At 42.9% G+C, this 17394-nt stretch overlaps 1 long non-coding RNA gene across 1 annotated transcript in view; it reads left to right on the forward strand.

The window, feature by feature from the left end:
- LOC142454455 (uncharacterized) overlaps positions 1-17394 on the forward strand; it is a 66556-nt gene that overhangs the window by 8810 nt on the left and 40352 nt on the right. Inside the window, exon 2 of the long non-coding RNA XR_012785698.1 lies at positions 13197-13301. This is a non-coding gene — a long non-coding RNA (uncharacterized LOC142454455). The remainder of the gene's footprint in view (positions 1-13196; positions 13302-17394) is intronic.

The raw sequence follows: 17394 nt of genomic DNA on the forward strand, positions 1-17394 counted from the left end.
CAGTAGTTGTAGTTTCAAGAGGTTTGCAAAAAGAAACGCATCTTTAAAGTTGCCATCATTAATATACCTCACGTAAACCAGTAACTGAACAGTTTTCAACGTCTGTAGATTCGTCCAGCTGGATACTAAATATTGGAAGTGGAGCAGGTTTAATTTCCTTGATTACCTGATCAAGAATATCAGCAGACATGTCATCTGTTCTTCTGCAGACAGTGTCCTTAGTTAAGGAAATTGTGCTCAATGTTGTAACAAATTCATCTCCATTCATAACTCGAACAGTGTCCTTGGCCCCTGGTAAATCCTCAGCAATGGTGTGAGGTTTCATAGCTCTGGTGATTCTGTCTGCCACCAAACATGAAGCTTTAATGGCTGCTATGTTACGCTTGTGGTACTTGCCACCAGTGTCCTTTCTTGAGTCCGTCAGCTTTGCTTCTAAAATAGTTGGTATCCTTATTGGCAAAATTCAGAAGCTTGCTGTCAAAATGGCGTTTTAGTTTGTTTGGCTTCATAGGTTTTGGCTGATAGAACTTCACAACAAATAACATTGTGGTTTCTCAATTTCTGAGGTAAAACCATACTGTAAACAATTCTCACTATGTTTTCTTTTCTTAGCATTCATCTCTACACAATCCATTGTCATGGGATGGTTTGCTAATGAAATAATATATAACAATAGTTTTAATAATACAAAAGATGATACATGACATAGTATAGTCAATACAGTTCATTAAAGTTTCCTGTGATTTACCATTCTCTGTTTTTTATCCTTTTGCCATATTTTTTATTAAATCATTTTATTGGGGGATCTTAAACTCTTATAACATTCCATACGTCAGTTGTATCGAGCATGTTTGTACAAATGTTGCCATCATCATTTCCAAAACATTTTCTCCTTCAGCCCTTGGTATCAGCTCCTTGTTTTTCCCCTCCCATCTTTGGAACTCCTTAATATATCAATTATATATTGTTATTATTATTTTGTATTTGTTACTATTATTTTGTGTTGTTTTTTTTATGATTAAAAATTATTTATTCAAATACTGTATAAATATACACATTATACAATTATATCTTGTATATATACACTTACATAGAAATTTTGCAGACATATTATAATTTTGCATATACATTATAATTACAAATACAATTATATACATATATAGATAGATAAAATATACACGTATATCTTGTGTGTATATATATTTATACAAGATATAATAATAAATGATTATTTACTATTATAATAAGTGATTAACAAGTCAATGATAGTTAGCAAGCCTTATGGAGAAAATGCTCATGCCCAAACTGAGAATGGTAAAAGTTTGAGTTCACACAATTTCAACACCCTCTTAATGCTTTATTTGGGTGAGTACCTTCGTCTTTGCTTTGCTTGGCTAATCACATTGAATTTTTCTTTCTTTTTTTTTTTTTAATTTTAACAATTTATTGGGGCTCAAACAATTCTTTTCACAGTTCATATATATACATACATCAATTGTATAAAGCACATCTGTACAGTCTTTGCCCTAATCATTTTTTTCTCTTTTCTTCTTTTACATTTTATTAGGGACTCATACAACTCTTACCACAATCCATACATATACATACATCAATTGTATAAAGCACATCCATACATTCCCTGCCCCAATCATTCTCAAGGCATTTGCTCTCCACTTAAGCCCCTTGCATCAGGTCCTCTTTTTTTTCCCCTCCTCCCTCCCCATTCCCCCCTCCCTCATATGCCCTTGGTAATTTATACATCGTTGTTTTGTCATATCTTGCCCTATCCGGAGTCTCCCTTCCCCCCTTCTCTGCTGTCCCTCTCCCAGGGAAGAGGTCACATGTGGATCCTTGTAATCAGTTCCCCCTTTCCAACCCACTCACCCTCCACTCTCCCAGCATCGTCCCTCACACCCTTGGTCCTGAAGGTATCATCCACCCTGGATTCCCTGTACCTCCAACCCTCATATGCACCAGTGTACAGCCTCTGTCCTATCCAGCCCTGCAAGGTAGAATTCGGATCATGGTAGTTGGGGGGAGGAAGCATCCAGGATCCGGGGGAAAGCTGTGTTCTTCATCGATACTACCTCACACCCTAATTAACCCATCTCCTCTCCTAAACCCCTCTATGAGGGGATCTCCATTGGTCGACACTTGGGCCTTGGGTCTCCACTCTGCACTTCCCCCTTCATTTAATATGATATATATATACATATATATACATACATATATACATATACACATATATACACATACATACACACACTTACATCTTTTTTTTTTTTTGCATGATGCCTTATACCTGGTCCCTTGGGCACCTCGTGATCGCACTGGCTGGTGTGCTTCTTCCATGTGGGCTTATTTGCTTCTGAGCTAGATGGCTGCTTGTTCACCTTCAAGCCTTTAAGACCCCAGACACTATCTCTTTTGATAGCCGGGCACCATCAGCTTTCTTCACCACATTTGCTTATGCACCCATTTGTCTTCAGCGATCCTATCATGGAGGTGTGCAGTCAATGATATGATTTTTGTTCTTTGATGCCTGGTAACTGATCCCTTTGGGACCACTCGCTCACTCAGGCTGGTGTGTTCTTCCATGTGGACTTTGTTGCTTCTGAGCTAGATGGCCGCTTGTTTATCTTCAAGCCTTTAAGACCCCAGTCACTATCTCTTTTGATAGCCGGGCACCATCAGCTTTCTTCACCACATTTACTTGTTCACACACTTTGGCTCCAGCCGTTGTGTCGGGAGAGTGAGCATCATAGAGTTCCAATTTAATAAAAGAAGGTATTCGTGCATTGAGGGAGTGTTTGAGTAGAGGCCCAAGGTCCTTCCGCCACCTTAATACTTGACCTATAAATATAGACACATAGATCTATTTCCCCATCCTCCTATATATATTTGCATGTACATGTCTTTGTCTAGACCTCCATGAATGCCCTTTGACTCCTAGCTCTTTCCTCCATCTCCCTTGACTTTCCTCCTGCCCTACTACCATGCTTCATCGCCACCTGGGCTAGAGTATACCTCTTCTCTAAGCAACCTTACCCTTGATCATTTCCCACCAGGCCTGCCACTCCCACTTCTCTACCATTTGGGGTCCCATGTTTTTCCCTTATCCCTGGGTTTGTTATTGTGTTGTTTTTTTATAACATATTTGTTACTATCACAAGAGGGCAGTATTCACATCAACCACAGCTAAATATAAAATGACTGATCAACATCCAGCTTAATTTCCCATGGTGCAGATTTTTTTTTTCAGTAGTTGATGGTTTTACAGTACATGATTTTACATTTACCCAGTAATTATAATTCATGAAGTGTCATTTTACCTCCAATGTTGTTGCTTTCAACATAGTAGCTGCTGTTAACAGAGTAGCTGCTTTCGACACAGGAGCTGCTCTCTACACAGTAACTGCTGTCTACACATGTGTGACTGGTCTGCATAAGTACATTATGGCGCCAACCCTGTCACATTTACCTGCTTTTGTACGTGGTGTATGTGATCAGGTTAGCATGATGATGTCATCACGCTGGGTACTTGTACGTGGGCGTATCTGCATGTAGGCAGATCTGCCTGGAGACATATAGAGGAGTGGTGTCTTGGTTCCTAAGACCATCAGAAACACATGTTTTCTGATGGTCTTAGGTGACTCCCAAAAGGGTTGTGACCCACAGGTTGAGAAATGCTACTCTATTTTCTTTCCTTTCCTCTTGTCCCATTATCATCTTTGACCTTCATTTGGCTTTCAGTAGTTCCTTTTGGTTACATTGCATTTGATCAAGCCCCACCAGGCATCCTATACCCTCCTTGCCATCAATTTTATATCATTTGTTCCCTTGTCCCTGGGTTTGTTGGCACCCTGCTTCCTTTCCCCCCACCTCCCACTGTCCCGTGTTCCATGTCACCTGCTCCCCAATCATCGGTTCAATTCCTTTCTCTTCTGGATTGTCTTTCTTGCCTATCCTATCTAGATAGATATGCAATAATAAGCTCAAAAACTAAACAAAACAATAACTACAACTAAAGAACTTATTAACAGCGATGTAACAAGAACTGATTTCTCTACAATGCCAGTTACAAAATTCTGGATCAAGTGTTTGCAGTCATATCCTGTTCTATCTGAGGCTGTGTGTACCTTCTTCTTCCATGTCCAACAACCTATCTTTGAGAAACAGGGTTTTCCAGCTTGTTAGTTACCAAGTCTAAATACAGGAGTAGACTTGTTGTGGAAGATGATCTTTATTGTGCTCTTGCAAAGACTTCCCCGAGAATTTCTCATCTGATGAGATAGAAACTATCTCAACCTTCGCACTGATGTTGGCTTTTTACATACGGTTTCAAATGTAGCAATGTAGTTTACTATTGTTATGTTAAGACTGTTACCCATGCTACACCATGCTTCGAGACAAAATTTCATTAATTTTTCATTAGAGATAAATATTTCAAAATATATAATTCCATATTGTTTCTGTGATGAGTCACTGTGCTTTCATTATGTTCAATTTGTAACAATGAAATACATCCAGCATAGCAGATATTTATATTAATTACAGTCCATAACAGTAGCAAAATTACAGTTGTGAAGTAGCAATGAAAATAATTTTATCATTGGGGGTCACCACAACATGAGGAACTGCATTGAAGGGTTGTGGCATTAGCAAGGTTCAGAACCACTGAAACGACAGAAATAACTAGTTGGCAAAAGACATTAATAGAAGTCTAAATACAGGCATATATGCAAGTATATTTATATATAATGACAGGGAAATAGATCTATGTACATATGTTTATATGTTAAGTATTAATGTAGCAGACAGACATCCGGCCTCTACTCAAGTACTCCCTCAATGCACTTTGTTCTAATAACCCGGCATTCTGTGATGCTCACCTTCCCAACACAATCACTAAAGACAAAATGTGTGCATAGCAAATGTGGTGAAAAAGCTGATGGTTCCTGGGTAACTAAAGAGATAGCATCGGGGGTCTTAAAGACTTGAAGATAATCAAGCAGTCATCTGGCTGAGAAGCAAAAGCACACCAGCCTGTGTGATCATGAGGTGTTGATGGAATCAGGTATCAGGCATCAAAGACCCAGAACAAAAAATCATATCATTGTGAAAAAGAGGGAAGGTGGAGTGGAGACCCAAGGTGCAGTGTAGACGATTGTACATAAGGAAGGGTCACAAGGAAGAAATGAGCCAGCCAGGGTGCAGTATAGCACCGATGAAACACACAACTGTCCTCTAGCTCCTTAATGCTTCTTCCCCCCACTATCATTTTCTACTTTACAAATCCAGCTAGACCAGAGCATGTACACTGGTACAATAAGAGCTGGAACCACAGGGAATCCAAGACAGATAAACCCCTCAGGGCCAATAATGAGAATAGCGATACCAGGAGGGTAAGGAGAAGGTAGGGGAGAAAGGGGGAACTGATTACAATGATTGACATATAACTCCACTCCCAGGGGGAGGAACAATAGAAAGTAGATGAAGGGAGACAGTGGTCAGTGTAAGACATCAAATATATATATATATATATTCAAGGGTTCATGGGGGAAAGGGAGTGAGCTGATACCAAGAGCTCAGTAGAAAGAAAATGTTTTGAAAATGATGATGGCAATAAATGTACAAATGTGCTCGACACAATGGATATATGTATGGATTGTGATAAGGGCTGTAAGAGCTCGCAGTAAAAATGATTTTGAATAAATACAGATCAAACAGTGAAGTTGCCATTATATTTTCCTTGTTTCGATTTTTGGGGGAAACAAAGCCGATTGCTTTCATCTTTCTCCTAGAAGCCTCTGGTGGGTGCAGATTGCTGGTGTTGAAGTTAGCAAGCTGAGGCTTGACCTTTGAACCAGTGGACTCCTTCGAAAGTGGCCGTGGTGGTTAGATACTGTCAGGTCAGCTCTGACTGGTGGGCACCGGTGGACACAAACGGAAACCCCGCCCACTTCGGCACCATCCTCCCCTCTGCTGTGCTTAAAGTCATGCCATTCAGTGGGCTCTCACCACTTCAGCAGAACAAAGCCTGATTTTTGCTGGGCTTGGAGAACCGGTTTTTTAAATGGCACTTGGAATCGGGTTCCAAGGAGGTGGGTGGCTGGGCTGCCACCCAATGTGGAGATCACAAATGCACATTCCTTACTCTTTTTTCCCTACTCTTCCGAATGCTCATCCATGTCACATCTTATTAAAGTGCCGGAGTCATGCTTACTCCGGCAGTGGGTATAAAAAAGTAGACAGAGTGATGCTTGTAATACTCATTTATCCATTTCATAAAGCTCATGCTTTTGATGAGATGCTGCATTTGTATTCCCTTGCTTTTGTTACCCCAGTAAACCAATAGAACAAAGAGGGGGAAAGTGCCACAACCAGAGCATGTCACCTTGTCATTTCTTTCAGCTTTTGTTACGCCCCACATTTCCCTGAGGTATTACGAGTGAATTATGCAGTTCTCCAAAGTGTTCAAAGAGCTAAAAGCATTGGCAGAACCATTGCTGTCAGTTCGGCAGAATCAGAAAGGTGTTTTTCAAAGATGAACACAGTATGTTCAGAGGAGAGGGGCGGCCTGCTTCGAACGTATCAGACACAGTGACTGTTGTCTAACTAGGCTGCATCGTACAGAATGCGGCATGGGAATATCTTAACTAACAGCTTCATTGTTTTGTCAGTTATTAACATTTTTCATGAATATTTTAAAACTCTTTCTTAAAATATAATCTAGTTTTGTGCCCCTCTTTTATTGTTCCTGAGTATTAACTGTATGGAACGATAACCTGCTTGGGCATATTCTCCTTTATACTTAAAATGGTCATTAAGGCAGTGAGCCAGTTATCACATTATTCAAATCTCACCACTGGTTGGAACTCATTGGTGCATCCCCTGTGTCAATCTACCTTGTCCGGTCTTTCCTCTTGATCACTGACCTGCTCCTTGCCGGGCCTGCTGTCTTTCCCCCAGGGTTGATCCCTCCTGATAATTTGTTCAAACGAAGTCAAAGTTCGGTCATCTTCACTTCTAAGGAGTATTCTGGCTCAGCTCTCATAAGGGGCGGAAGATAGCATGGCTTGGGTCGCACACACTTTCATCTTCAAGGGGCCATCTTTACTGCGCAGCACTTTACAGGAGTCTGGCACTGCACATTTGCTAAATGCAATCTTTTGTTTCTTGACTGCAACTTCCATGAGTGTTGTTTGTGGATCCAAGTCAAATGAAATTCTTGACAACTTCAATCTTTTCTCTGTTTATTATGCTGCCTATCGGTCCAGTTGTGAGGATTTTCGTTTTCTTTACATTGAATTGTAATCCACAATAAAGGCTATAATCTTTCATCTTTACCTTTAGCAAGCAAGGTCGTGTCATCTCCATAGCATATGTTGTTAATGGATCTTGCATTCAATTAGAGAAGAAACTTTATTGTTTTTAAGAATTATGCGATGTAGACAAAGCTATCAACAATACCAAACTCACTGCCATAGAGTCAGTTCTGTATCACGGCAACCCCACAAGTTAGAGTAGCACTGCCCTGTGGATTTCTTTTTTATTCATTTCTTTGTTTCAGTAGCATAAAACAATAAAACCTTGTTTCTCAATCATATAGCATAGTGATCATGGAACATCAGGTGACTCTACTTCATAGTCTCCTTACTAGGGACCTGAGATCGTCACCAGGAATTGTATAATCATAAGGAAGGAGGAAGAGGAAAATGGAGAATAATGCTCTCAAGTGCTTCCACCCAAGAGTGACACACCACTTCTGATTGCATTTCAGTGGCCCAAACATGTCAGATGACCACTTACCTTCAAAGACTGCAAGAAGCAGTGCATTCCTACAGCCGTGGGACCCAGTAGACGTGGAAGTATTGTTAAACCCCAGTGACGCTTCCCACCCGCTCTACGAGATATTATTAAGTGAAAGGAACAAGTAAGGTTTAGCCTTAAAGATTAAAAGTAAGAATAACAACCCTATAAATGCCCACCAATAGATGAATGATAAGCAACCTACGATTTTTTCATAGAACAGAATATTACTCCCCCACAAAGATAAATGAAATCCTGTGAATCATTAAAACATCATGGCTTGCTATGGACGACAGTGAGAGTCTAAAATCCGCCTGCACAGTCCCTGCGTGGATCCCCTGTGAGTCTGAGCCTGTAGTTCTTTACAGGAGTAGAAAGCCCAGTCTTGCTCCCTATGAGAGTCTGGTGGTTTCCAACTTCTGACCTTGAAGTTAACAGCCCAACTAGTAACCATTACACCACCAGGGCTCCTGAAGAAACATTGCTGCCATTAGGTGCCATTGAGCTGGTTCCAACCTATGGCGACCCTGTGCACAACAGAAGGAAATACCGCCCAGTCCTGCGCCAGCCCCACAATTTGTACCTGAGCCCACTGTTGCAACCACTGTGTCAATCCATCTCCTCGAGGGCCTACCTCTTTCCTGCTACCCCTTTACTTTACTAAGCATAATGCCCTTCTCCAGGCACTGGTCTCACCTGACAACATATAAAGTTTGCAACACAAAGTCTCACCATCTTTGCCTCTCAGGAGAACTCTGGCTGTGCCATTTCCAAGATAGACTCATTGGTCATTTTGGTAGTCCCACGGTACTTTCAATATTCCTGCCAGCACCACAACTCAAACACGCTGCTGCTTCTCTGGCCTTCCGCAGTCAATGGCTAACTTTCATGTGCATATGAGGCAATTTGTAAATGCCGTAGATGGGATCAGGCACACCTTAGTTCTCAAAATAGCATCCTTGATTTTCAGCATTTAAAGAAGTCTTGTGCCAAAGATTTCCCCAAGTGCAGTGCGTCTTTTGGTCTCTTGGCCGCTGCTTCCATGAGCATTGATTTTGAGTCGAAACAAGAATCAATCCTTGTACGTGGATCAAGAGGCAGTTGCACTAACTGAACAAGGGAATGCTACATGGCTTCACATCAGACAAGCTGCATGTCAGGGTTGCGTCCTCTCACCACGCTTGTTCAACCTGTAGGCTGAGCAAATCATCCGAGAAGCTGGATTATAGGAAGAAGGGTGTGGCATCAGGACCGGGGGAAGGCTGATTCACAACCTGTGGGAGGCAGCTGTCACGACCCTGCTTGCTGAAAGTATGGAGGACTCGCTGATGGAGATCAAGGAGTGTATGGATTAGGACTCAATGTAAAGAAGACCCAAATCTTCACAACTGGACAAAGATAGACACCACTAATCCCCTTGAACAAAGGAAGCATATGCTTCGAGAAGTTAGTTGGTTTGTGGAAAGTTATAATCCTAGGAAGTGTAGAAGTGGAACTAGAAGTCAGGCCAACAAAACTCAAAATCAGAGAAGAGATCACTTAGTTAGATAGAAACTGACTTAGTTTCTACTTAGTTTCCTTAGTTACCCTTCTGATCGGGGACTAAATTCACCCAGTCCATGCGAGAAGAACCAGTCACGGTAAGATAAGGAGCCGTATTTACCCAAGGAGAGAGGGTTAGGAAAGAAGGAGGCTGGAGATAAGAAACACGAGGAGGAAAGGCAATTATTTATGGTACCTTGAAAGGATGAAATGGATGGAACGAAACGTGTGTGCTTTATTAAATGTAAAATTCTACTTTGTAAATCTTCACCTAAATCACAAGCTAAAAGATTTTAAAAGCAGATGCTTTATTCCTACGTATAAAAGCAATATATATTCATTGTAGAGATTCGGGGACACATTTTAAAGTACTGAATATATTGGAATATAAACCGACCCGAGTATAAGCCGAGGTTCCTAATTATTACCCAGGAAACCAGAAAAACTGATTGACTAGAGTATAAGCCTAGGGTGGGAAATGCAGGATGTGAATTAACAGAGACCAGAGGGGAGAGACGGAGCGCAGCCACAGACACATCCTTACCAGTTCAGCTGCTGGCGTAAGTGAATCACTGCAGGTGCTTCTGCGAATTGGAGCCATCCACGTCATAGGACGGCTCTGACTGGTCAGATGTGAGTAAACAAACATTCAAAGCCCTACAGTGTCAGCGGGGCTTTGAATGAACAGCGGAGGAACGGCAAACACCCGTGAGATGTTACACCTCACTGTGGTACCACTGACCCGTGTATAAGCCGAACCCAAGTTTTTCAGCACATTTTTGGTGCTGAAAAGCTTGGCTTATACACGAGTATATATGTATATAAAATAAGTTTAAAACCACCCATAATTTATCTCCATACTTCTTAATACATAGTCTGTCATAATTGAAAAAACACAGGTTCACACACATGATCCTAAAGACTATAATTTAACTTAAGAATATTCTAATGAATACATATAGATTTAGTGGTTTTGCTGTATTGGCACATAGATCCTTCCCTTTGTGAAGAGTCCGTGGGATCGACCATAGAAAGGATGCACACAGATACAGACCATCCCCGGCTTACCAGCCACTCATACTTAGCTCGAGCGCTTCAGCAGTGTGTGCTCACTTTGAAATGGTGGAACCAGCCCTTGCTCCCGACACATGTTTCATCATACTTGCTTTCCTTGCTGCCTGCACACTGTGAAATCATTGGCACGTCCTTTCTTTCCACTAAACTGAACCAAATCGACTGCCACAGAGGCCAGGCTGCCTCACGGTGACCCTGTGGGGCGGAGTGGAATTGCACCCTGAGGTTTCCAGGGCTGTAAACCTTTACGCTGATGGCCTCATCTTACTCGGATGAAGGAGCTGGTGGGTTTGAACCACTGACCTTTGGGTTACCAGCAGGGCGCTTTAACCACTGTGTCACTAGGACGCCTTTCTTGCACTGACTCAAACCAAACCCACTGCCATCAAGCTAATACTGACTTAAAGCGACCCTCTGGGACAGGGTAAAACCACCCCTGTGAGTTTCCAAGACGGTTGACTCTGCAAAAATAGAAAGCCTTGCCTTTCTCGCACAGAGCAGCTGGAGGTTTCGAACTGCTGACCTTGGGTATCACAGACCAACATGTAATTCTTGCACTAAAGGAAGGCTATATGCCAATCATTTGCACCTATTTCAACTTAAAAGTTCACCTTAAAGACATAGGATCAGAGAGCATCTGTAACCCATGGGTAGCCTGTCCAGCAGGACCTTCCCCAAAGAGGATATCCAAATGGTCAACAGACATATGAAGTTGCTGAGTGAAGCCCTGCAGGTCCTTCCATGGCACACCCACTCGAACGCTAGGATGAACGATGGATGCAGAGGGTGCTTCGTGTTGCCAACCATTCGGTCTACAGAATGGGGCTTCTTTAACAGGCACGGTTTGCAGACAGTTTGAAGAGAACGGGAGCTCTGGCAATGGGAACACCCACGAGGGGATGGTTCTCTTACCTCCTGTAATAAGTGAAGTCCTCCTTAAGCACCTTTGGCAGGGCTTGAGGTTGCAGCTTGTTTTACAAACGGGAGTAGGCTGGAGAACGATTGGGTCCTCTGTCATGCACGTTTTGGTAAAAGCGATGTTCACTCTGACCTGGCTTTCTCTGTGATTACCACCCAGCAGCTGCACCACTGCGCTGGAGCACGGCTCCCGATCTTCCCACAACCACTGGGAACTCAACTTCTCCCTGAAGGCAAATGAGGAGGCTTGAGACACAAAGGACAAAAGACAACGTTTCTCATCTCCAAATTATTTATCCCGCCTATCTTTTCTAGATAGACAGGCAGATACATTAATAAGTGCAAAAACCAGGAAGAGCCCAATAAAAGAACAAAGGAAGTCAAAACCAACAAAGCAATAACAACAAAAAAGCAAAATCTAAATAACAGCAACAAAAAGAAAACCACTGACAAAAATGGAAAAGCCTATAAATGGTTTAAGGTCTGTTTGTTGGCCTTTAAGAGTATTTCCTGTCAAATCTGATGAGGTGCCACACTCTGTCTCCCAAGTCTATTTTTGGTATTCCCTGGGGGGTTCATCACTCTGCTCCCCCCGCTGCTCCGCTGCACGCCCTCAGTGCCTGCCTCGCCCCTGTGTGATGGGGCCAGACCGGGCACTATTCCTGCACGGTGTCTCCAGTGCTGTCCCCACAGCACCATGGTTCAGTGAGGGACATTGTGTCTTGTGGTGGGGCCAGCCCACAGGAACATCGTCCTCGGGGCTTGCTTGGACAGGATGACCTCTTCTCTTTCTCCATCCCTTTGAATTTCTCCCTTGTGCTCTAATCTGATGCACTTATGGTGCCAGGCTATCAAAAGATACAGCATCTGGGGTCTTAAAGGCTTGAAGATAAACAAGCAACCATCTAGCTGAGAAGCAACAAAGCCCACAGGGAAGAAGCTCACCAGCCTGTCTGATCATGAGGTGTTGATGGGATCAGGTATCAAGCATCTAAGACCCAGAACAAAACCATATTCATAGTGTATGGGGTGGATGTGGAGGATCATGGAAAGGAGACCCAATGCCCATCTGTAGACAATTGGACATCCCCTCACAGAGGGGTCACAGGGAAGAGATGAGTCAGGGTGCAGTATAGCACCGATGAAACACACAACGTTCCTCTCGTTCTTTGGGGCTTCCTTCACCCCACTATCATGACGTCAATTCTGCCTTACAAATTGCATTAGACCAGAGCATGCACACTGCTAAGATAAGAGCCTGCAACACAGGGAATCCAGGAGAGATAAACCCCTCAGGGCCAACAATGAGAGCAGAGATACCAGGAGGATCAGGGGAGGGGGGAGAAAGGGGGAATCAATCACAAGGATCAACCTAGAACCCCCTCCCAGTGGGACAAATAATGGAAAAATAGGTGAGAGGTGATGGGAGACAATGTAAGATATGGAAATAATAATCTATAGCTTATCAACTGTGAGGGAGGGAAGGAGGGCAGGGGAGGGGGAAGAAATGGGGAGCTAATATCAGGAGCTCAAGTGGGAAGAGAATGCTTTGAAAATGAGGATGGCGGCCTATGTGCAAATGTGCTTGACACACTGGAGGAATGTATGGATTGTGATAAGAGATGTAAGATCCCCCAATAAAAGTATTTAAATAAATAAATGAATAAAAAATAGAAGTTTCTCTTGCCTTGAGGGCTTCACTGTGACTCTAGACAAAGTGAAGGGAAAGTCACAGATGTGGCTGAATGCTTGACCCTGGTCCTGAAGGAATCAAAAGCTAAGGGAGTAGGAAGGAGTGCCACCAGAAAAACAATTTTAATGACAAAATATGTCATTTCTCCTTCCAACAGATGAATCCTCAACTGAAGTGGAAGCCCCAACTCAAGAAGTTGATGGTGATGGGAGACTAGATCAACTCTTGTCACAACAAGAAAGCCACAGGATCAGAGAAGCAGGTAAGGAGATTACACTGGGAAGATTAGGTAGCTCAGCATCAGCAGAAGGGCAAGAAGAGGAAACGTGTACCTAGTCCCGTGTGTCTAAAGTAGCCTCATTTACCTTAACAATTCGGTTTCAGCATATTCTTCCCAAATGGCTAACTCGTTTGTAAAGTTAAATCTTGTTTTGGAGGGAAAGACGTCATTTTATGAATAGAATGTATGGCACAAACACCATTTATGGCAAATATTGCCAGACTTCAATATTATGATTATCTCGGTGACTCCCAGCAGCCTGCAACTGTGAAGATATGAGTCAGGGTCGTGTGAATAAAACCCATCACTGGAAATCTCCCTCACTTTCCACCTCCTTTTCAGTTTCTGGTATCCACGTGCTAAGAGAGCCTTTGATCCTGCCGCTGGCAGTGCAGGAAAACTTTGCATTCTTGTATTTTCCTAGGGTTTAAAACGAGCATTAATTTTCGTGCCAACTTTAGAATACGACACGTCACCAACTAATGGGAAAGAAAAGTTTAATGCTAATTGCTGTTGCTAATTTCTAGAGAATTTACCCACAATGAGCCCTTGGTGATACTCACTGATATATAGTATTTTTCTAATAAATAAATGTATATGTATTAAATTTTTAAAGTTTTCTAGCTTGGGAAAGAGCGCTCATACAAAAGTGGTTCCAGTGTTTTGCATGCAGGATTTCAAGACTTCAAATTGTCCTGATTCTATTTGCCAATGAGAAAACAATCATATCTGTCTAAGCAGTAATGGGTAGAGACTGGTGTATCTTGATATGCTTTGAGTTTCTTTTTCCCACCCTGCAATACTTTTGACACCATGGGGTTCTCATACTACTGGTACATCTGAATGCTAAGTAATACTGTGTTTAAGCTTTGTGTTGCGAGAACAAATGGAATAAACTTGAATTGTGCTACAAAAGAAAGTAAAATATTCTAAGCATGAGACTAAATCAGGACAGTGCGCTGTGACACACACAGCTAGTGTGTGAACTAAGAACAAAGCAATAGAAAATGAAGGGATTGATGATACTGCTATTTTTAAAAATCATTTTATTGGGGGTTCATAAAACTCTTCTCACAATCCATATATACATCCATTGTGTCAAGCACACTTGTGCATGTATTGCCATCATCATTCTGAAAACATTTTCTTTCCACTGAGCCTTAGTATCAACTCCTCATTTTTCCCCTCCCTCCCCCCGCCCCCTCCCTCACGAACCCTTGATAACTTATAAATTATTAGTATTTTGTCATGTCTTACACTGTCCAACATCTACCTTCACCAACTTTTTTTGTTGTCCGTTCCCCAGGGAGGGGGTTATATGTAGATCCTTATAATCGGCTCCCCCTTTCTACACCCCTTCTCTCCACCCTCCCGGATGATAGTGGTATTTTAAGGAATTTCTTTGGGTGACTGTTGTGGATCCAATCATCCCCACCAACCCCCTCCTCAAATATATGCCAACTTGACAGGCTTATGATGGACAGTCGTGTGGCAGTTAGGTAATGATGCGTTTGGGTAGTTATCTAATGGTATAAGTTGGCAGTGATACGCTGATGTAATGATCACCCATTTGTGACTTGGTTTAGTTATCCTCCACTTGTGGTGTGTGGTAAATGCTGACCTCTCTGTGTTGTGACTCAGGATTGATTATGTTGATGGGATTTCTATATGATGGTATCTGAATTATGTAAGGCAGCAGGATTGGGATGGGATGGGATGCCCTCACTCAGGTCACAGCCTGAAGGGGAGTTTCCCTGGGGTGCAACCCTCATCGCCTTGTATCTTACAGGGCATTAAAGGAGAGACAAGTGGGAAGAGGTGGAAAGGGACCTTGGTACCTTTAAGAATGGAGATCCAGGAGTGGAGTACATGCTTCCCACCTTCCCCCGAACCTCCTGGTATTGCTACTCCCATTTCTGTTCCTGAGCGGTTTATCTGACCTGGGTTCCAGGTGTCATGAGCTCTTATCTGTGCCTGTGTACATACTCCAGTCTAGTCTGAAGTGAAAGGCAGGACTGGGGTCATGATAGTGGGAGGCGAGGAAGCCTCAAGGAACCAGAGGAATGTTGTGTGTTTCATCGTTGCTATACTGAGTCCTGGTTGATTCATCCCTTCCTTGTGACCCTTCTGTGAAGGGATGTCCCATTGTTTACAGATGAGTTTTGGGTCTCTGCTCCCTTGTTCTCAACAATATGTCTTGTTTGTTTGTTTGTTTTTGGATCTTCTAATGCCTGTTACTCAAACCCATCAACATCTCATGATCACATAGGCTGGTGTGCTTCTTCCATGTGAGCTTGTTGCTTCTCTTCTAAATGGCCACTGTTAAACTTCAAGCCGTTAAGACCCTAGATTCTATATCTTTTGTTAGCTGGGCACCATCAGCTCTCTTTACCAAAATTGCTTGTGTACCCATGTTGTTTTCAGTGAATGTACTGGAAGGGTAAGCATCACAGAATTCCAGGTTGTTAAAACAAAGTGTTCGAAGTGCCTTAGATAGCTAGTGTTGCTCTAAAAGAAGCAGTTCAATGTATTATCTCAAAGTTTCAAAGGCTAGAAGTCTAAAGACAGACAACTTGCTTTAGGAGAAGAGTTTTACTCGGTGTTGTCTCTATTGTCCTGGTTTATTTTAATATCTGCAGTTCTGCTGTGTCCTGTCCCGCGGGACATTCAACGTGGATCCTGGAGGAGAGAGTGGGAATTGGGGGGGGGGGGTACAAGAGGCACAGAGAATAAGGACAAGACAGTATCCTGATCAAGTCCTTTTTTAATGAACAAAGAGTTACAGCTTATATTGGCCAGCAAGTGGGGAAGTAAAACAAAACAAAAATAACCCAAAAAAACAAAGTGTTCTTGACTTGAGGCAGGGCTTGAGCAGAGGACCAAAGTCTGTCTACTACCTCAGTTTCCTTTTACCTTCCTCCTGCCCACCATCACACTCACCCTTCTTCCTTTTAGTAATTTCTCTCAGCTAGATTGTTGTTGTTCCAGCACCCCCAGGATCTCTGCATCCTCCTTGTTGTTGATTTTAATTCCCTAGTTGTTCCCCTGTCTATGGCTTGTTTGCTAACTACTCCCTTCCCCCTAAGTCCCTCTGAAACCCTTGTTCCCATTGCGTTCTCCTCGAGCTTGCTTCCCATGCCTATCTTATATAGGTAGGAAAACCAACAATAATGAGACAAAACAAAAGATTGAATAAAAAGAGAGAGAAAAATAACTAGCCCAAAAAAGAACCACACATAATTCCAGATCTGTCTGCTGACTTTTATGACTCTCTCTCCACTGGTCTTGGGGGCATTCCAGGAACTGCCCCTCCTAGCCTGAGTCTATTTTGGGGGCTTCTCAGGGGCTTTGTGGCTTTGCTTTACTCCCATTACTGATCTGTTATGTACCCTTCTTGGATCACCCCGATGTGGGGGGTTCAGACTGGACTAAATCCCCACCGTGTGTCCCCAGTATTGTCCTCTGTCGCAGTGTGCTCCAGTGAGGGGATGTCGTGTCTTGAGCTGTTGTTGGCCCTACTGTCCTCTCTGTGCCTTAGCAGCTCTGTGCTGGGACGTCATCCTCCAGGCTTGGTGTGCAGATATGGGGTCCAGACCCTCACTCTCTCTTTTTATTCTTGGTTTTCTTCTATGTAGGCATGGCATGCCAGCCCCTCTCCTAAACCTGTAGGTTTACTGTCCTCTGTAGGACATACTTCTAGGGAGGGGGTCTGTTTGGCTCTAGAGCAACTCATGAAAAGAGTGGGCTACAAGGACAGACTGCTTCTTATTGGTTCCAAGACTGTAAATCTTTATAGAAACCAACAGCTTCATCATTCTCCTGAGGAGTGGTTGGTAGTTTTGAACTGTTGGCCTTGTAGTTAGCAACTCAAGGTCTAGCCCACAGACCTACCTGGGCTCCTTAAGACATTAGTAGGCAGGAGTGGTTGCATGGCAAGTGTGGTATAAAATCTTTGCTGACTATGAAGTACGGGGCGAGTCATTCCTTGATGGGATGGACCGCAAAGGATGCCAGCGCCTGGTGTGTGCTGCTGACATCTGCCCTCCGTGCCCAGAGGCTGCCCAGGACAACCCTG

This window comes from Tenrec ecaudatus, chromosome 8 (genome assembly GCF_050624435.1).
Source record: "Tenrec ecaudatus isolate mTenEca1 chromosome 8, mTenEca1.hap1, whole genome shotgun sequence".
In the NCBI taxonomy this organism is placed as follows: domain Eukaryota; kingdom Metazoa; phylum Chordata; class Mammalia; order Afrosoricida; family Tenrecidae; genus Tenrec; species Tenrec ecaudatus.